The sequence below is a fragment of the Podarcis bocagei genome (assembly GCF_964188305.1).
Source record: "Podarcis bocagei genome assembly, chromosome: 8".
Classification (NCBI taxonomy): Eukaryota; Metazoa; Chordata; class Lepidosauria; order Squamata; family Lacertidae; genus Podarcis; species Podarcis bocagei.
The window spans coordinates 45,819,214-45,841,768 of NC_138133.1; the positions used below are offsets into that span (position 1 = coordinate 45,819,214).

Consider the following 22,555-nt stretch of genomic DNA (forward strand, 5'->3'; position numbering starts at 1 on the left):
TGGTCTAGAGACCCAACAAAACATTACAAATTAATACAGAGTTCATACAGTCTACCTCCAGGTTAATCAAGCACTTTGTTTGGAATATAGGGCTCGTTTGTTCTTGCAACCACCGATAGAAACTTTGCCACTGCCAACGTTCTAGCTTTTGTCCAGTAGGAACCTGACATAGTGAGCCTCTGACTTTCCCGGGAAAGGCACCAGCAAGGGTAGTATCAGTTCAGCCCTGGCCTGCTCATACTTCGCACAATGTAACAAAATATGATCTATGGAATCGATGTCTTGAGCACACGAGCAAAGTCTGTCCTGATAGGGAACTCCTCTCAACCTACCATCCAGCACTGCAGAAGGGAAGACATTCAGTCTGGCTTTGGTGAAAAGCCTTCGATAGTTAGGTACTGTTAGGTTTTTGATGTAAGATGTTAACTCAAAGACATACCCATATTGAACTCCTGCTGCCAGCGGACTACAGACTGCGTGTGACCGAGATCACAAGTCACTGTGTGCATTGTCCCATAATCTTTGCTTTAAAACCTTTTGGGCGCCTTCATAGCCCAGGTAATACAGTTGGGGGGGGGGGAGACAGACCAATAGAGGTGGCTTTTTTAGCCATGGTTTTCTGCCATTTGCTGACAAATTCCTCATTGGTCAAATGTTGGTGCAGACCCTTCCCTAGATTAAACACTGAAATCCTGAGCCAATGTTTTAGGGCAGCCCACCACGCTCTAGCTGAAATTGGGCATTCACCAGCTTCCAACAGAAGTACGGAGTTAGGGACGCAGTTAGGTACCTGCAGCAGAGATCGTATAAATTTTGCCTGAAAGCCATCTAGCTTTGGCAGGTCCCCATTATGCCAGACATTTGCTGCATACAGGAGTTGGGAAACGGGCTTTGCGTTGAAAACCATTAAGGCTGCTGGAACATATTTGCTGCCCTTTGTGAAGAAGAATCTATGTATGGCTAGCTTTGTAATCTCCGCCTTTTGAAGGGAGGTTTGCCAATGGTGCTTCCAAGATCCTGTGTGATGGAATGTGAGCCCTAGGTAACTGAAGTATTTTACCTGTTCAAGGTTATGGCCATCCAGCACCCATTTAGACTGGGAGAATCTTCTCTCGAAGACTAAAATTTTAGATTTTTCATAATTAATAGATAAACCATTTCCAGAACAGTAGGGACCTGATCCTACAAAGTACTCAAGTAGCTCTGGATATATATCCTTTTAATGGTATGCTGCCTTACTGGAAATCAATCGACAGTGTGAAGAGAAACTTTAAGGCTTTTACTAAATATCCATTGCAACACTCTGATCGCGATAAACTTGCTTTGCACAGACCCCCAGCATACTAGACTCATGCTGACATTTTCTGACTCAGCTACCCCTAAAATGCTACTGAAATATAGGGCCATTTTACAGGACTATAATATTGTTTTGAGGCGTGATTTTAAAGACACAGAACGAAAACAACTACTGCCAAACTTGTCGTATAGCCGGACCGACCCCAAGCAATCAGCACCCTTTCTACCGAAGGGCTTTCGCCATAGGGCCATGATTCATTCGGAAGGGCCGTCAAAGATGAATATGTGCAGCTGCAACACTCACTTGAAGAGGAAAACATCAGACCAAAAAGGTCAAACACACAAAGAACGCCAGCCCAATCTAGATAATTCAAAAATAGGACACTCTATTACGCCTTTGGCAGATCCAGAATTTCACCACCCTCTATCCCAACTGGAATCTGATCAGCCAATGCCAAGTGACGACCCTCCCAAGGGAAGGGAGAAACATAGAAAGCCATAGAAAGCCAGAGACAGATTTAATTATCTTTGACGAAGACCCCCCAATGGTACCAGCAATTCAGATAACACTGTCGATGCTGGGAAATCAGGAAAATGCTGCAAATCAACCCCGGGAACAACAACACCGTGCATATCCTAAGAACGGTTGCATCATTACCGAACCAGTGGGAGAGCTGATAACAATTTCCCCACCACAATGAAGCCAAGCCAGTTATGGAACGAGCAGCCTTAACATTATCTCATGGAACATAGCTGGTTGGGCTAACAAACTTGGGGACGAGCCATTTCGTGAATATATAACGGGTTTTGACATAATAATGCTGCAGGAAACTTGGGCAACTGATAACATAGCTCTCGACGGTTTCGACATCTATGAAATCAAGGCCTCTAAACCGCTTGGAAGGGGACGACCGAGGGGGGGCCTAGTAACTCTGGTTTCCACTCCTGTTTATAAAATAGGGAAGGGAGCACTGTGGAGACAAGATACAGAATATGAAATCTTAAATTGTGCACAGATCTATCAAAATGAACGACGGACACTTGAAAATGTTCAGGGGCCTGTCCTGCAGTTGTTGTGGCTGCAGTTACCCATGAGCACAATCTACCAAAAACATTAATGCTGTGCATCAATTTTCCATTAATATTAGTGAGATTTGTGCAGGAGTTTTGTTTAGTTGCACATCAGCCCAAGTTGGTTGGTTACTTTTTTTTTTTTTTTTTTTTTTTTGCTTTTAACATGTATCCTTTCCCTGTTAACATAAACTTTCTCATTTTTATTCCATCCTGCTTTGCGAAATACCAAATTTTCTGTTCCAGATGACCTGGGTTTAATTAAATACAATCCCAGCAATGTCTTGTCAGTGCTTAGCAACAAAACACATTATGTGTCTCATAAGTTACCACAATGCACAGGGGTAGATGGCAAAGTTAGGAAGATAACTCAAGCTGATACATAACAGAGACACTAGCTATAGAGAACAATGCTGGCTGACATACTAGGCATGTTAGTCATGGACCATTATTATTGATTTAAGTTTCCTACAGGTACAATAAAGAAACTAAGCAGAAAGGTTTCTCCTAGCTGCCAAAATGACATCAAGAGGCAATTTAACATGTGCATGATGTGATGATATGCACATAGCACGATTTTATTTCTTCTTTGTATTATCCACAAGAGGGGAGGAGATTTGGCTCCTCAGATAAATTATTGAGACCAGCATAGCAAAACAACAGCAGGTGGAATCAGTCATTTATGTCCATCCATGAATGTATATTTAGTTCTCCCAGTCAGTGTACAGAATATAGCCACTATCCTTCTCTGACCCTGTCTGACCCATTTTGGGCCATTTGTTCAGTTATTATGAATAAGAGGCTACTATTCAGGTTAATACTCCTTCAAAGTCTATATCACCACAACTTGTTAAAATCTACTTAATTTGAAACCATCAAGGATACATAGAGCCCCAGGCTAACCAAGTGATGCTTGGTTTTACTTTATAAACAACATCCTTAAATCTCCCCAGTCTATTTTTGCCCATCTAGCCCAGTATTTAGTCTCTGACTGGCTGCCCCAGGGTCTCTTTCACATCACTTGGCATGTGATCCTTATAAGCGGGGATTCCAAGGACTGAACCTGGGAACTTTCTGGATGCAAAAAGTGCTCTACAACTGAGCTGTGGCTCACTATTTGTGAAGTATAATTCAGTTTAATCGGTGCCACTGATTCAGACACCTTGATGAAAAGCTGCCTAGGGCAACTGACAGTCAGGCCCAGGCCTGGATTTGAATTTCGGACACAAGATGAGCCTAGCTAATATTAGCCCCTGAGAACTGAAATGGAACTCAAAATCTTAAGATCCATTTTCCAGTTGGCTGAGGAACCAAGACCAGCTCCCCTCAACGCATAATCTTGACACTGCCATGCCTATGCATAAATACACATAAATGTACTCTGCATGTTCTCCCTTATTCCCAGGTCATGCTGCTCTAGAATGTGAGTCAGAAGCCAGAGTCACATAGGAATGCATACCTCTGAGCACCTCATCACTAGATACCTTGTGGCTGGGTAGGAGAGCTGCCTCCATTGAAAAGTAGTGTGTTTCGTTTTATATTTTACTACACATGTGAAATACTTTGCGAATTTAGAAAAGGTGTTCCATAACAGTACTACATTTTTATTTCAGACAAGTCATTGCTGCATATAATATTTTAACATATTTAAATGTGACAGTATTAAATGTGTAGTGATAACATGGAAATGGTGTCTGCTGTAATGGTTTCACACATGTAAGTCATCACATAGTGTTTTTGCTACTGAGTAATGAACATGAATGTTTGAATTCACCCATTCCTGTATAATAGGAAAATATTCTCCAAAATTCTCTTGTCTCTTTACAGTCTATCATCCACAGACAGTTATTTCCTTAAGGTGTGAAGAAAGAGGATATGGAAAGTACAGCAGCCAACTTCCTAAATCTGATTGACACAATTTGCTGTTCATATCAGAGAATTAAGTGCATCAGATTTGTATCAGAACAATATATAAATCTTTTCCCAATGTTAAGTTGTGGGCGAACATATTGATTCTTCCAAAGCAGCGATTCTTCCAAAGCAGCTCTTTATTTGTAAGCTGGAACAGAACTAACTGAGGCATCCATCAGGGCATTGTCTAAGTCTCGGAACTCGCAGTGCATAGCAGCCTGTCGCAGGGCGGTGGTGTAGTTGTTGATTGACTCCCCCTCTGCCTGGTTCCGGTAAAACACATGGCGGGCAGCAATCTTGGACGGCTTTGGCATGTAGTGGTTGTGGAGATTCTCTTGGATCGTGTCCCATAGTGTTGTTAGGTGCAACCAATGCTCAGGCCATCTCAAACACCTCAGGCCCACAGAGGCTGAGGAATAGGCCCTGCTTCCGTTCCTTTGATACTGCTGTCAGCTCGTTGGCTTGGAGGTAGCAGTCGAACCGAGCGAGGTAGGAGTCCCATGATTCAGAGGCTGGCGCAAACAGCGGTAGAGGCACAAGTGAAGCCATGATTCCGATGCCGCCATGAAGGGCGATGGATGGAACACAGTGCTCTAGCCAGAACAGTCAGCTCTGAATTGGTTCTGTTCAGTGATTTCGCTCAGTGATTCAGCTCAGTGATTCAGCTCAGTTCAGAGGATGGCCGCAGAGGATGGATGGAACACAGTGCTCTAGCCAGAACAGTCAGCTCTGAATTGGTTCTGTTCAGTGATTTCGCTCAGTGATTCAGCTCAGTGATTCAGCTCAGTTCAGAGGATGGCCGCATCTGGCTGTGCTCTGATGTCCATCGATCCCATCCTCGTCACCAGTGTTAAGTTGTGGGCGAACATATTAGACGACACAGCGATTCTTCCAAAGCAGCTCTTTATTTGTAAGCTGGAACAGAACTAACTGAGGAGCTCAGTCAGCCTGCTTATATAGAGCTCCAGAACAATGTAACTGTTGCCATTTTCTAAAACTATCCAATCACTGAACGTCACTTCCGATCCTTCATTTGCATACAAACTATCCAATCACTGAACATCACTTTCGATCCTTCATTTGCATAACTATCTACAGTATCCCCCTGCTGGCCCAGGGTGAGAACTTCAGTACATAACACCCAACACCTGCCATCTTCTTTCCACACCGTTTGAGAACCACTACAATAGAGGGATAGCAAAAGTGGAGTCCTGTAATGACTGATATTGAAACTTGTGTTTTTAAACTTGTTCATAACTGATCTATAGTCAAGGGTGACTAGTGAAGTAGCCACCTTTCGCAAATGATACCAAATTTATCTCAATGAAAGTGTTGACCCAGTGTGTAGCAGATGTGGAAAAAGTCATATTCCATGCCTGGGTTCATTAGAGGAAGGATTGAAAACTTGAACTGCTAATAGCATAATTTCATTATACTAATCCATAGGGTGACTACACTTTGAATACTGTGTACAGTTCTGGTCAGCTCACCTCATAAAGGATACTGTAGAGATGGAAAAGCTACCAGAAAGGGAGGCCAGAATGATCAAGGAGATGGAACAACACCTGTGTGAGGAAAGGTTACAGCAGGCTTCCTCAACCTCGGCCCTCCAGACGTTTTTGGCCTACAACTCCTATGATCCCTAGCTAGCAGGACCAGTGGTCAGGGATGATGGGAACTGTAGTCTCAAAACATCTGGAGGGCTGAGGTTGAGGAAGCCTGCGTTACAGTATCTGGGCCTTTTTATTTAGGGAAAAGGAGAGTAAGAGGGGACATGATAGAAGTGTGTAAAATTATGCGTGGTTTGGAGAAGGTGGAGAACGTTTTATTCCCTCTCTCATAATACCAGAACTCAGGGGCACCCAGTAAAGCTGAATGTTAGAAGATTCAGATTTGTGAAGAATAAGACACTAGCCACAGTGTCTGTGTTCTGCTTCCACTGCTGGAAGCGGTATACAGACACTATGGCCAGTAGTCTTATCCTTCACGAATCTGAATTACTGTTGGAAGCAGTAAGGTTCTGGATGCCAGTTGCTGGAAATCAGAAATGGGGCAAATGCCGCTGTACTCAGATTCTGCTTGCAATTCAATGAGTCAATTCAATGGGTCTTGTGTCAATCTATGTTGTGTTCTGGCCTGATGCTGGAACCCACAGTGAAAGTACCGATACAGGAGGCAAAACTGGTCAAAGGGTCTGAGTGAGCAACTTCTTCCAACGAAAGTTGGAGATGCCACTGTCTCCAGACTACCGCCTCCAGGTTCTACCCCTCTAAAAGAACTTCAGAGCCTTAAAGGGCCAATCTTCGGGCCTAAAGACCAGCACTACTCTTTTGTTTCCTAGCTTCCCTTCTGGTGCATTCCCAGCGCTGCCAGACTGGCAGTGTGCAGTAGGAGGTTCTTCAAGGGAAGATGCCCACGATGCTCCGGGCTCTAGTCCTGTGGGCTTGGTGGTCTGGGAGGTTTCTCTGGGAACTGCCCCAGGTACAATGAAATTCCATAGCTCTGAGCCTCAATTCAGACCCACCCACTGGCAGAGGAATGGGGGTGCGGAGGGAGCAGACCTCCCCTGGCACCACTATTCCGGTAGGGTGCCATTGCAGTGGGCCCCCCAGACACATGCTATGCACCCCCCTGCATGCCAGGTGCCATGCCCCCACAAGCAGCGTGACACACACACCCAGAACGTGTGCCACGCCCCTGCGGGCAGCGCGCCACACTCCCATGGGTGGTGTGCCACCCTCCCAGGATGTGCATCACGCCCCCGGGTGTGCATCATGCCCCCCGGGGAGTGCCAGCCACACCCGTGCCTGCTCTTCACCTCCAGTAGTGGAGCATGCAGCTTCGCCACTGGACCCAGCTTCCAATCTGCTGCTCCTACAGCCTCCAACTCTGTCTGTATCACTACTGAATACAGGGATCGTGACAGTCTGTGTGCTCTTAGATAGGAGGGTGAATATACTGAAGATAAGACCCATTAAGTTTATGAAACTGAAGTACATTGTAGAGCAAAATCTCACCACAACAGTGAGAGTTCCTAAGATGTAATAGGAAAAGTCTTGAAGAATTGCAAGGAATAGGAAAAATGCAAAGGTAGGAGCACCTGAATCTGATTTAGAAAGTTTTTTTAACAAAAAAAAAAGCAACTTGTAAAACCATGTGTGAATTTCAGACTGGGTAAAAATAAAATAAACCCACATTACATACCTACTTCAGATCAGGAAATGCTACTATCAAGGCGACAGACTGTCTTTATTGCCACATAGGCAAGGAAATTGCAAGGGTAGGCAAGCAAAAAACACTTCTAATGTTTGATGCTGGCCAAAGTGAGCATGCATTGTATATGATGCCACCAGATCTGACATCTTTCATTTGTAGAATACAAATTAAGAAACTCAAAACAACTTTGTTTGGTAACACAATAAAACAGTAAACATGAAGGCTGAAATTTCAAAATTAGTGGAGAATTATTTTGGCTTCCTTGGAAGCATCTGTAAACAATCAGGCAGAAGCTTTTCCATAAAACAACACAGAATAATCTCAAAGAGCATTTAAAGTCTGCAGCATTTAAACAAGATTTTTAACCTATAGGGAAGCCAAAGTCAACACAATACTTCCTGCACATAAAAGCTTGGAATGTCATAGCCATGTGGGGGCAATAAATGGCTAATATATTTGCATCCTTTAAAGGAAAAAAAGAAGATCTGGTCAGTGTTGATATGAATATTGGCAGAAAAGAAAGAATAATGTGATTTATGAAGGGCTGACTGGAGATATTGGCAATTGTGGTCCAAAAACAAGCCGTGTGAGATAATTCTGAATTCCAAAAGATCAAAAGCTGATTTGATCCAGAGATCAAATTCTATAAAACTAACTAGAAAAATACTACTGCTAACTCTATAATAGGTCAGAGCAAGAGGATGAAAGTATATAATGTGGGATGGTCTACCTAATACTTCAAAGCCCTGCCCAGAGTGGCTAGAGAAACCCAGGCAGATGGGTGGGGTATAAATAATAAAATTATTATTATCATTATCATCATCATTATTATTAAAATTAAGAGCTGTCACTCAAGATCCTAGACCCATTTATCATGATTCAGTTCTGGGTAGAGGTAGTTGAATGTGCACACATGGCTGATAAAGCTATCTCACTTTAAAAAATAAGTATCTGTATGCAGAGACATCACCTTGCCAACAAAGGTCCATATAGTTAAAGCTATGGTTTTCCCAGTAGTGATGTATGGAAGTGAGAGCTGGACCATAAAGAAGGCTGATAGCCGAAGAATTGATGCTTTTGAATTATGGTGCTGGAGGAGACTCTTGAGAGTCCCATGGACTGCAAGAAGATCAAACCTCTCCATTCTGAAGGAAATCAGCCCTGAGTGCTCACTGGAAGGACAGATCGTGAAGCTGAGGCTCCAATACTTTGGCCACCTCATGAGAAGAGAAGACTCCCTGGAAAAGATTCTGATGTTCGGAAAGATGGAGGGCACAAGGAGAAGGGGACGACAGAGGATGAGATGGTTGGACAGTGTACTCGAAGCTATGAACATAAGTTTGACCAAACTGCGGGAGGCAGTGGAAGACAGGAGTGCCTGGCATGCTCTGGTCCATGGGATCACTAAGAGTCAGACACGACTAAACAACAATGCTTTCTTTTGTATGCTCAGATATGCCCTTTCCATTAAAGGCAGATAACCCCCAAAATCTGAATGCACATTTGCACTCCAATCTCTGCTTTGGGGGTAATTACATGAAAGTCAGGATAACAGTTCTATACTATACACCTACCTATTCCTAACTCACTAATTTTAGTGAATCTTAGGTTTGGCTACACCTTCTGTGCATGCAGAAGGTCCCAGGTTTAATCACCAGGTAGGACTGGGAGAGGAGCCTGTCTACAACCCCAGAGAGCTGCTTCCAGTCAGTGTAGACAATATTGAGCTAGATGGACCATTCGTCTGATTCGGTATAAGGCCGCTTCCTATGCAGATGTAATGTTTTATAAATGGAACTCACAACACGAAACATAAATTCCACAATGGAAAGGGTGTGTCTTGTGTCAATGGCAGCTTCCTTCTTAGAGTAAATAGCAGCCTCAGAGGGACAATTTTCATCAGGACTGCAATGAGGTGGGGGGAGCGTTAACCTCTGCCTTCCCATACTCTGTGGTTCTGATCCTGGGATGTTTCACTCCCTGCTTCTTCTTTCTCTAAAAAAGGCATGTGAAATATGATCATGGGTTAGCTGTTAATCTCAGCTAAAGAATGTTCTATGATTGCATTATGTTTTACTCTGAGCTTACCAGTTATACAAACAAGTAATGGATTCTTCACCCGTTAAGTCTTTGCTTTAAAAAGTAATGTTATAAATTCATTTGGGCCTATCTTTATATCATAGAAGTAATCCTATAGCAATGGTATCTTATATACTCACATTTATTTCAAACTTTTGATTTCCTTCCTTTTAGATATCTTCCTAGTCATTCACATAGGGTTACTTCCACTTTATTGGAGGCACCCTTGCTATCAATACATAAGGCTTTTACCTAGACACCTTTACTTAAGCCAAGACATTCTTTCAGATTTCTAGCTGGTTCATACTCCACCCCACCCCACCCCCCAAAACTTGAAATATGCCATTTTTCTTGCATGTGTATATGTTGACTAAAATGAATTTTTTTTAATGAACCTACTTGCAAATCAATACCATATGTGTGAGAATGTTGCCTTGGTTCTATTTCTTCTTTGCAAATAGTGAAAGTGATTTAAAGAATAGGACTGTCAAGTCTTCTGATGCTGGAATGTACTTGAATGTACATTGGAATGCACTATCCCTTATAGACAGATATTTGGCAAGCAAGCAGGCTATTATACTTTAAATGCACTTATTTAATAAGTACATTCATTCTGAAAGTATAAATAATTTTGCAGAAACCTTGCTAGGGGAAAGAGAAGGAGCACAATCACCAACATCAATTAAATATCCTGCTAATTTTCTTCCCTCTTTCATAAACTCCAGTCTGGAGTCATAAATTGGCTTATTTCCCACAAAAGGCAAATTGTGTCTCTTCTCTTTCCAGGTCATCCACTATTACTAATGGGTTATAATAAAAAAATTCCTTCCAGTAGCACCTTAAAGACCAACTAAGTTAGTTCTTGGTATGAGCTTTCGTGTGAATGCACACTTCTTCAGATACGAAGAACTAACTTAGTTGGTCTTTAAGGTGCTACTGGAAGGAATTTTTTTATTTGACTATGGCAGACCAACACGGCTACCTATCTGTAATGGGTTATAGTATGAAAACTTCAGGCTAATGGTATGGGCCAACAATCCTGAAACTCTTTCTAATTTTCTCAGTGGTCTGAAAGATTTGTTTTGACATTCTCTTTCTGATAATATGTTCAGAAATGAATTACAGCTTTTAAAAACTGTATTTTTAATACCGTTTTTTTAGAAAACCTTTTATTACTATTTGTACCTACAAAGGTTCCCAGGGAGCCATACTGTTTCACTCACAATGGCTATGTACAGTGCTTTTTTCAGGGGGGACTCGGGGGTACGCATAGCCCGAAACACTTTGTGAATCTAAGTTTGGCTTCATTGAGGGGCAGTATGTCAATATGAGTAGGAAAATGAGAGTACCCCTAAACCTTTTTTTTTTTTTTAAGGAATAAAAACACTGGCTGTATATCTCCAAGTTTCCTGCTACAATCTATTAATTCCAGAAATGTTTCTGGAGCAGTGAGGAGGTGTCCTGCTTTTTTGTGCTACGTACTGTATATTGAAATAGTGCTGCTTTAGATGGCAATAATGTGATAACACTGGGGATGTATTGCAGAAGAATTAATAAAGTAGAATGATGTGTGGATGGTACAATATAAATCCACTACGAATGCACTATTATTGCATCAGTGACATGTTGCAGAATATACTGCGGGGGGCAGGAACCATTCTGGAGGGGGCCATTGTCTTACCACTAGGAAACTGTCTCCTTGGTCATGATTCCTCATACCTCATTTGGTGGGGGCACTTGGAGTGGAGACTTTGACAATGAACTCAGGGTTCAGGTAGGCTGATATGAAGGTGCAACGGTCCTAAATTGTAAGTTTAAGTAATTAAAATTACTTAAATTAGAAAGAGGCCTCAGTTTCTCTGGGTTATGGCCAAGTAAGTCCTACTCAGAGTAGACCCATTGAAATTAATGGATCTAAGGTACGCATGAAAATAATGGGTCTACTCTAAGTAGGACAAACATTGGATACAACTCTCTGCATCCAAAATATTTATTGTGGCGTATAAATATTTGTATATGTTACCTATATATATATTTGCTCTATTTCAATTATTTTGGTTGTTTACAGAGATGAAGATACCTCAGTTGTGAAGCATCATAACAGAACGCTCATTTTTCATAATCATTTTTAATTATTTGGATCCAAACTAAATTGGCTGTAATTAGTGGAGTTAGTCAAGACAGGTCCTAATGATTTCACTGGGAACTAAGCTCAATTAAATTGGTCTGGATTCAACCTGGTGTCTGTTACTTCATTGATTTGCTATGTGAGTAATGGAATAGTAAATCAGCCTTGCAGATACATAATATAGAAATTATGGAATTCCCAAATTATGGAGTCTACCCTGTTTTTGGTGTAGTTTAATTAGGTGGGTGGTATCTCTGAAAGTATTGTTATACGTTGTGGGTGGTGAATGCTTATAGCAGGAAACATAGCATTTTCCTCCTTGTATTTCATTTGGCAATCTAATGCCCACTTTTGGAGAAGCAAGTGTCCCTGGGCTCAGCAGGATGCACTTTATTCCAAAGTGCATAGATACATAGATTTAGATTGTTAGAGTAAAGGTGACTTCACTTTATTTCTTGGATCTTGTTTCTTTTAATGCTGGATACAGAACAGTAGACAAAGGCATCCCACATATTTACTATCATGAGGGTTAAATAACCAAGGCTAAACAAAACTTTGGCTTTTCCATATTTAGTGTAACGGTGAGCTGTGGCTCCAAACCTTTTCCTCTCTGAGTATAGCTTCTTAAGAAAAACAAATATAACTATGGGAAGAGCTCTTAGTATAAGAACTTCCATATGAGACCACTTTCTAAGTATACCAGTTTTTATACCTGAACTTGATCTTTAAATAAAATAAAATAAAATGCCATAAAATGAGTGATGGGTGAGATTTTTGTTCTACAAAATTTTTGGTTTTTTTAAGTTAAACACAAAAGCAGTAAATGTTGTGTTGGCTTTAGAGAAAGGAACAGCATGTGTGCACATTCAAAATGTGAAGAAGATGCTGGCAGACAAGACACCCTCTTGGAGCCTTAAATTGTCCTGTTTATTGGTTTATCCCTGTGGAAGCTGAAGACGCTGGAAACATAAAAGAGACAGACATTCTCAGTAAAGTGGACCAAAAGCACAACCAAAAAGACAAACCTGGGGGGAAAATGTGTTTGAACAACTGACAAATCTCCCCGTTTCATCACTTGTATAATTTAATTCAAAATAAGTAATCAAGATTACAACCTGCCTCAAATGTAGTTAGTAACAGATACAGGCAAAATGTTTAATAGCTTGTTTAGTGAATTGTCTGTTGCATATATCTGCCTTCATATATATTCGCATACATTCATACTAACAGACTCACAAATGTTTTGTGACGTTTCTAGAAAATTGATATAAATGTAAAGAGTTTAGGTCAACAGTTCAGATTATTTTCACTTCTCTGTGAAAACGTCTTACCATATTTAGAACACTGTCCCCTTTCCAATTAGATATTTCCACCTCTTTTCCGATTAGTCCATTTGGATACCTTCAAAGCCTTTATTTTTATTTGGCCAGTAAAATAGTGGATTGTAGTTTCCATTGAGAGTGGCACAGTTCTGAAATAACCATTTTCTGCTTCAATGTTGGTAGGAACGGACCGATCATGTTTATACCTCATACTTTCTCCCTCTTGTCAGGGCTAGTTTGCCTGCACTATATTGCAAATCATTAAGCATTTTTCACCATGCACCATCACCCCTTTCATGCCAGATAACTGACATTTATTTGGCAAGCGCTTTACCTTCAAACCTCAGCCTAGAGTCAAATTTTATTTTGCATTGGGTCTTCTCCAGTTCAGGTTTGATTTAGTTCATAATTCTTGGAAAAATGTGTGATTCCAAATATCATATATGTTGCAGAAAGGGCCGACTACTGCCAGAAGAAGCTACATCACTGTCTCTTATTCCATGATTTCAGATCTATGACATTACTGGAGTTGCATAGGTAGACCTTCTGATTCTAATGCAGTTGGGAACAGGCATTTCACCTGGTCTTTGGGATGGTTTTCAACATAAAATGTGTAGATGACTTCTACACTTTTGTTTTTTTACCATGGAAAATGAACAGGCTGGAAAATTAATTGCAGGCACCCAGTCACCCATCAACTTTATTTCCCTTTTCCTAGAATGCCTCTGGGCACCATGTGGGGGTTCTTTGCTAGCTTTTCTGTTGGTTGGTTGGTTGGTTGGTTGGTTGGTTGGCTGGTTGGTTTGGGAGTGTTTTGTCTGGGTTTGTTTGAGGGATATTTCTGTGTGTTTGATTTGTATTGGGCTAGTAGTAGTGGTGGTGGTGGTTGTCAGAGCTTCCGTACGACCGAGCTGTAATGGCTCTCCTTCTCCGTCGTATCTTCGAAATCCATTGGCCCGTTGCTCCGATGGTGATTAATGACCTAAACCTTTAATGAGGCTTCAGGCACACTCCCATTACGCAGAGTACCCAAACAGCAGCAGAAGAGCGAGAAATGTGTGCTACATTGCTACGTTTATTTCTAACTACGCAGGACAGAAAAGAATATGCGTCTGCTCTCTGTGAGAGACAGAGAACAACAGGAAACAAAAGAAATAGGAAACCAGTAACTTCAACATCCGTCTCCCGTGAGACTTCCAACAGTCTGGAATATCAATAGAGTCTTGTGACTCCAAAAAACTGCACAGTGGCATAACAGAAATCTAACAGTGGTGGTGGTATTTACCCATCCTTCACCCTAAGGTCCCCTGGCAGGTCACAACAATATATGCAGCTGTTTCACCTATTGTGTTTTGGAGGAAGGTTCTGGAGATCACCTGTTGTTCTTCTGCGAACTCAGTATTCTGTGATGCCCACCAGTTTCTTAGATTTCCAAATTTGCTGCTCTGTTCAAAAAGGTTGGGGGGTCCCTGAGCTACAAGATGAATCAATAATATGTGTCTGATCCTTCTGCAAAACAACCAACATAAACTCATTTCAAGTCCTAGAGTTGCCTTAATAGCAATTCATTAATCCACATAATTCATTATTTCATTGGGCAATGTGCTTTTCTACTGTTGCGATAAGCTTGTGCATAAAGGTACTTCCAAATAGGGTCTTAATTTGCAAATGGGTTGTTAGCAACAGATGTTTTAAATTTAGATTTTCCCTGGAAAAGCTACATTTGGATTAAGTGGCAGAAAGCAATACAGGGTGGCATTTTGATGTCATCAATGTGCACACATGAGGAACACCAATCTCACAATAAACACCTGTCTGGAAGCACCCCACGACTAAACCATAAAAGGAATATTAATGAACTCTCCCTTTATCCTTTTTTTAAAAGCTCTTCTAAGATGTAAACCAGAAAATCCAGACAGCTCTCTGGTTTAGGCTTGTGAATTAAATCCATCTCTTTTTGACAGCCACATACATGTGAAATTGTAGTATTTGAACTCCCCACTGGGTCCTGAATTTCAAACAACCATAAATAATTCAAACCTAAACTTATAGTCAGCCCTTTTTGAGATTCAGGAATGTCACTGTTCATATATTTATGAAGTGCAAGAACTTTTGTTATAAGGAAATGGTGGAAAGGAGATATTTCTAAGTCAAAACTGTTTGTGCAGTATTTAACATTTTAGAATGAAACAGTTCCATGTGTTTAAGATATTTTGGCGTATTGCTGCAAAATATATCTATACAGGCACATACATGCTGCAGTTTCGTTGTAGCTAAGCATTGAATCAGACACGATGCTAATGATCCATAATTAGAATCTCCTGGAGGTTTTCAGTATTTAAAGCAACAAAGCGGGGGAGGGGGAGAATCAAATTAAGGCTGTTGTGCTGGTACAGAGGGATTAACCCTTCCTTCCCACTTGGGGTTAATCCACATTTCCACTTGCCCTGCCTCTTACCCCTGGGGAAAACCCACTGGCTACTACTGATTGGAGCAAATGTCAATCAGGTGTTCTCCAGATCGACATTTGCTCAGATTTTGCACTAAGAAGCAAGTAAAACCTCTCGGACCCATGCTTTCTAGGCAAGGAATAAGCAGAAGGATGAATAAGCCCACAGTATTTCCAACTGGATTTTCCCCTATCCCCAGCTAATATTTGTCCCACAGAAATACTATGCATTATTCCTCAATCACACTGTTTCTGGGTGTGGATTTCAATCAAAAAAGTATTGAGGGGGAAAGGGTTGAAATCCCCCTCACCAGGATCACAGTCTTGAACCTGTTCACACACAAACACACACACACACACACACACACACAGAGAGAGAGAGAGAGAGAGAGAGAGAGAGAGAGAGAGAGAGAGAGAGAGAGACTGCTTTAAGCTTTAAAAAGTGATAGATTGTATCACAGGTTTCATGCCATCTTGTCTAGTTGAGCTCTGAGCCATAAATCAGAAAGTGCCCTGACTGTTAAAAAAGAAAAATGAAGTATAAACTGGCATTTTGGTGATGGTAATATGTGTGGGGGGGGGAGCCTCTGCAAAAATTGCACATGTGTGCATAGGTAAAGGTAAAAGGACCCCTGGCCATTAGGTCCAGTAGTGGCCGACTCTGGGGTTGCGGCGCTCATCTCACTTTATTGGCTGAGGGAGCTGGCATACAGCTTACGGGTCATGTTGGCAGCATGACTAAGCCGCTCCTGGTGAACCAGAACAGTGCACAGAAATGCTGTTTACCTTCCCGCCGGAGTGGTACCTATTTATCTACTTGCACTTTGATGTGCTTTTGAACTGCTAGGTGGGCAGGAGCAGGGACCGAACAACGGGAGCTCACCCTGTCGCGAGGATTCAAACCGCCGACCTTCTGATCGGCAAGTCCTAGGCTCTGTGGTTTAAACCACAGTTCTACAGTAAACTGGAAATACTGTACATTTATATGAACATGGATACTTTTCTCAACCAGTGACATGATTTGAAATATTGCTACGAAAGGAAGGCTAATACAGTAAAGTGGGGCCCCAAAAACAGAGTAAATGTTAGTCAAACAATTTCCTATCAGTTTTCTAATCATACTACAGTATCCAGATTTCAGTAAGGTTTTCTTTTTCTAATAGTTGGTAAAAACAATAGCTACCTGGTTTGAAGTTCTAAAACAGAAATGGGGAGCCCACAGCCCTACTGATGTTAGGAACATGCAAAGTTGCCTTACACTGAGTCAGACCATTGGTCCATCTAGCTTTGGCAGGCAGCAGCTCTTGTTGCTCTTCTATCCCCATCAACCCTAGCCAGCATGGGAGTGTGGAAGTTGTACTCCACCAACATCTGCAGAGCCGCAGGTTCCCCACCCCAGTTATAAAAGCTCAAGGGGAAAGCGTGGTGACGGTGTGTGATATTAAAACAGACACAGTACCTGCCATTTATGCTTTGTAATAGCTATAAATAGTCAATCCCCAAACTACATCATCATGATCCCTCCCAACATGTCAAGAGAGTGTTTGGCTGTATTTCCCTGAGAAAATGCGTTTAACAGATGAAAAGAATCTGTATGCTCAGTATTTGAAGTGGGACCAGATCCCATTCCTTAGCAAAGCCATATGGCTGTAATGTAGCCAAAACAGAAAATCCATCCTTAAGCCATATTTTGTTTCCATAGAATCTAGTGGGAAACCTTCCAGGGACTTCCAAAGCAAGCAAACACAAGCTCTAATTTTTGTCAATAAAGGTGTCATATTCAGGTTTTAGAGCATACTTAATTATCATTCTTATTTATATAATTCTCAAATTGTTTCTCTTATACGGGAGCTTTTGCAGAGCAGGTTCGCATGTAATATAAGCCAAACCATGGCTCAGCATGAATGTGTGAGGGGTCTTGGAGAGCATATTGTTGCCACGATAATCCTTGCCCAGTCCTCCTGCTACTGTGTTGCTGTGAGCTACCCTACGGATTGACTTAGTGTGTTATCCAAACCCAGGTTCATGGTTTGTCTCCTGCAGGCAAACCACAAATTGTAAACACAAGAACACATCTTTGTCCTTACAGCAGAGTCCTGATGAGCACCTCTTCACTTTGCTTCAACCTGAAGCTGCTGTTTCCCCCAGTACAGATGCTGACGTTTTTTCAGCTGTTACTAAGCAACACCATCTATTCCTATCTGGACAACACAGATCAGATTAACACCTGACTGCAACTATGGTCACACCCACAGTTAAAGTACATTAGAAGCACATGCCTTTCACAAAAGAATCCTGGGAACTGTAGTAGAAGACTTGTGCTTCTAATGCATGGTGTAGATGTGACCAAATGGCAAAAACTACACTGTGAGGATGAGGCCAGCCACAATGTCATGCGTATAAAACACAGATATACATGCATGCACAATGCAAAAATTAATAAAAAATGACTGGGGAGAATGCAGCATATTCACAATGAATAGCCTTAGGGGCTGGATATGTGAAATAAATAAAATACGACTGGAGACAGAGAACATAGAACAAATGTCAAGCACATGGCAAAGGACGGAAATATATAGTAGAAATCCACTGAGAGACATCTGTGAATGCTGGGCCAGGAACAGCAGAGACTCCTGCATGATTTCAGTGTGAGTCTGGCCCAGTTGTCAGGGGCAAAACAGGAAACCACATATCATGTGGTTTAGAATGTCTGGAGACTTCCGGGTTGGCGCCATCGCAGAATGGCGGACTCCCTCCGAGCTCCGGAGGGAGTCTGCTCGGCAGGGGCTGGGTCCTACCGCGCCGGCGACGCGGGGACCCTTAAAAACCACGGGCACGGAGCCCGTGGACATGGTGACTCGGCTGGCACCGCTAGCGCCCTCCCGACTCGTGAAGGAGCCTTTTTAAAGGCTTCCGATCGGGTGCCGGGGAGTGGCGTGGTGCTGTGAGTCCTTCGCTTCCCCTGCCAAGCGCAGCCGCATGCCATTCGACGGAGAGCGCTGGCTTCTTCCATTGGAAATTCGGACTTTTAACAACAACCCGTGAGTAATTGGGAAACCAGGTACAAAAGGATTTTCGGATTCGGCACGAGCGGGGGTGATCTAAAAAGGAAGTCAGTCCCCCCCTGATTGTAAACATGCTAAAACAAGGACTGGGTAACCAAGATCGATCCAGAAGTTTACTGCTGATAAAAATTATTAATTCCACGATGGGAAATTACAAGAATTGTGCTGGAGGAGAAGAGTGGAGGGTGAGAGGGAAAGGGCAACCCCCCCTGGGAACCGGGGCGATTCGTAGAACCTGGCGAAGAGAGACGGAGAATTTGACAGCTGTCAAAGTAGCTGTCAAATCTTGAGAATATAAAGAGGACTTTGTTACAAGTATTTTGCTGGTTAATTCTGTTACAATTTGATATAATATGGATACAAACTGTCGGGGGGGAAAGAAACAACAATCTGACTTTTGGATTAGAGGATACAAAGTTATTGCAATCCCCCTAGAGGGGTTTCGGGACATTACAAGTGGTCGTATGTGGAAAATTACTCTGGGATGTGTACAGGTCTTATCCTCTGGGAAAGCTGCAAAACTGAAATAGTATTTTGTCTACAGAGGTGTTTACATTAAAAGGAGACAATAGAATTTTCTATTGAAGAAAGGAAGGGACTGGACGTAAGTTTTTGTTCCTGAATAACAAACCTCTGTAGAGATACCAGATCTTGGAATAAGAATGTTTTAGCAGCTGAACAAGACAAGAAACCTGAGAAAGTAAGGAATAAAAAGAACAAAGGACCAACTACGACACGGAAAGAACAATGGGAGGAGCAACAAAGACCAAGGAAACTAAAGGCCTCTATTAGACTGGATTTTTGAAGTTAAACATCATTAAAACAAACAATTAAAAGAAAACCGGCAAGGTGGAATGGGAGAAATTTGGCTATGGACTTGAGACCTCCAGGCTGACAACATACAGACTGATGGACATGGGGAATTCAAACTGGGGAAGGGAGGGGGAATCTTGGAATCCAAAGGCTATGTAACCAACTTTTTGAATCTTCTTATATCTTTTATCTTCTATTTCTTTATATAACTTTTGTATTTTGATTTAACATGTTTAAAAAAAAAGGGGAACTCGTGGAAGGAAATTGGGGCAGATCTTGGGGGAAAAATCTTTTTTCTTTTTCTGTTAAAGATGAGGAGTGATGGTAAGATTGTATAAATTTAAATTGGTTAATGGGTTAAACATATTAGGTTTTAAATTGGGAATGAGAGCTTGTGGAACCAACTTAAGGAAAGGGGAATACAGTCGGGAGGGGAAGGAGGGAGTCCTAGAAAGAAGGTTATGAAAGTAAGGATTTAAATTTCTCTTTCTTTTTCTTTCTTTTCTCTATCTTTTCTATCTTTCTTATTCTGTTATTATTGGAAATTTTAATAAATATGAATTAAAAAAAAAATAGAATGTCTGGAGACAGGGACATATAGACAGTGTTTGCTACAGTACCCAAGCCCAGTCGAAGATGGGAATTTCTGCAGAAAGTTCAGAGAACCTCATGCCCAAGCTTTTGGACACCAATGACAGGGAATTTTCTGAGGAGGCACTGGTGGGCATAACCCTTCCCACACCTCTTCCTTTTGAAGAAGGGGAGGACAAGGCCTATTCTGTGGGGCCATGGAAGGATCATATCCACAATCTGAATCTGCAGGAGTCACTGACTGGCCACTAAAATGTATATGATAAGCCATGGAGAGTTTGGATCCAGAAAAGGCGCAAGAGTAATGGTATGAGAGGGGAGGGCTGAAGAGCCCCAAATCTCCTGGAGCCAGATTCAGCTCTAAAAGGGTTAAATTATACAGTGAAGTATATTCATGCAGACTGTATTTAAAGCAGTCTTTTGGAATGTTAGGAATGTATTGTGCTTATGTGAGGTTTTAACCTTCCTGCAAAGAAGCAAAAATGGTGGGGGTCCTGGAACGACAAAACACAGAGAAGAAGCAGATGTTCGTGGCATAAAGTACATTGTATCCTTCCATGCTATTGTGAAAGAGAATACTTACCTCCATTTTCAAAATTCTGTAATGATCAAAGTTTTTGCTGTAGAAGCATATAATCACAGTATTGTTTGCTTAATTTGAATCGGTATTTGAATTTTAACCCTCCTCACTGTGTTTTTGTTTGCTTGCTTGCTTTGCCCTCTTAGGGTTGCTTAACCACAATGCTACAGTCAAAAACACAACTGGCAGAATTTCCCTGTCTGGGGATTCCCTGTTTACGAATTCACCTTCCATCCACAGTCCCACCCATTTCTGAAGTTCTGAATGGTGTTAGTTGAGTGGGGAAGAGGAGTCATCAGGTATTAGCTGATGGGAACTTGGTTTTATTCAGAAAGAGTCCAAGTCCCAGGATGAATTGGTACTACAGCATTGTTTAAATACCATCATGTGAGACGAAACAAAAGGTCATGACTCTTATGTTTATACCTCTACTATTTACCCCAACACATAAATTGTTACCAGACTCTTAATGGCTTTAAAAACAATGGGAAAGCACTTCATACAAAAAGGCATTTCAGAGTTGGCAGTGCTGTATATAGAAGGCACTGGCGTATAGTATACTATAAACAGCAGGCTAACAACTCACAACTGTAGTTTGCCTTTTGTTTCTTTTGCAACCTTTTCGCAAACTCTTAAGAGCCATTGCAAGCAAACAATCAAAGCCACAGGAATGGAGACAGTTGCGGAGAAGCATAAACTGATGTGGTTACTTCTTAACTCAGAGGGATAGTGGCTTGCATTCTCTGGGTAAGTAAAGCTTGTGTCAGCCTTTTCATTATAAGCCATAATTTCTGAGTTACTTGCTTTACAGACTCTGTGGCATATTCACAGAAAGCAATACCTGTTCCAAGAGAAGCTAGACTTCTGCAGTCAGTCTTGAAAGCCACTTTCCTAGTTGAAAGAACCAGTGGCTGCTTCACTAATCAATCTACTTGCTTTATCTCAACAAGCCATTGCAGAACAATTCTGGAATGCACCTGCAAAATGATTTCAAATAGTCCAGCATGGACTACTTAAAAACTAGAAATATACAATGGTTCTCACTAGTTCTTTAAATATGGCAAGAAGCAACTTGTTTAAAAGCTAAAAAAGAAAAGGCTATCTTCCCAGCACAGCCTGACCTTTGTCATCCAGCTATACTAAAGGTCAAACAAGGCAATATACCATATGCATGAATCACTTTTAAATTAAATAGTAGCCATGGGAAACTTGATCCAGATCAGGACTTGGGATATAGGGAGCTTTAATCCTTTATTTCCACTCCTGCTGTGGTCTTGACCTAGATTGGTGTCCCCATACTTTCTATTTGCATTGGAAGTAAATTCCCCCATTTGTGCTAATGGAAGCTTTAGTGGCAATGAAAATAGCAGTTTAAGGGGGATCTGTATGGGATCATATGGGGAGGGGGAGAGTTACGGTGACCTAACTTCCCACAAATACCAGGGATCCAATTCAGAACCCTCCTACACTGGCTATTTGCTTGCTGGGACTGAGGGGTGTTGTAGTTTAGCAACATATTGAGGGCCAAAGGTTCTCCACAGCTGATGCTGATCCTGCTGCAGCTTAATTTGTAGCTCTTTAGCTATACTTGATTGGAAACCACAGGCCCTGCCCACGTTCTCCATGTCTATGTCTATATAGGAATACACATAATACAGAACATTTATAAAGGAACAGATGCATGACAGAATGAATACTAGTTTATTCAATAGGTTGCGTTTTGTTTTCAAAATGGCATTTTCTAGTGATGAAACAGCTGTTTTAAAGTTGGAATGTGCCTGATGTGCATGGACTAGGCCAAAAGCACTGCATTAACTAAACATACTCTGGTATTAAAGTGGTAGCAAAACAGGAGGAATTCAGGCATATTTGTATTAAGCTTTTGACCTATCTTTACTGAATGCTTTCTTTCTGCACTTATGGAGTCTTCCATATTGTGTTAAAGGGGGGTTCACAGATGTTCCCTAGTGACATGAAATGAGACTGTGTGTAGAACATATGATTAAACATGTCAGCTGCAGATATTTCTACATG

At 41.6% G+C, this 22,555-nt stretch overlaps 1 protein-coding gene across 2 annotated transcripts in view; it reads left to right on the forward strand.

Moving 5' to 3' along the window:
- COLEC12 (collectin subfamily member 12) overlaps window positions 1–22,555 on the forward strand; it is an 85,961-nt gene that overhangs the window by 38,190 nt on the left and 25,216 nt on the right. The window lies entirely within an intron of this gene.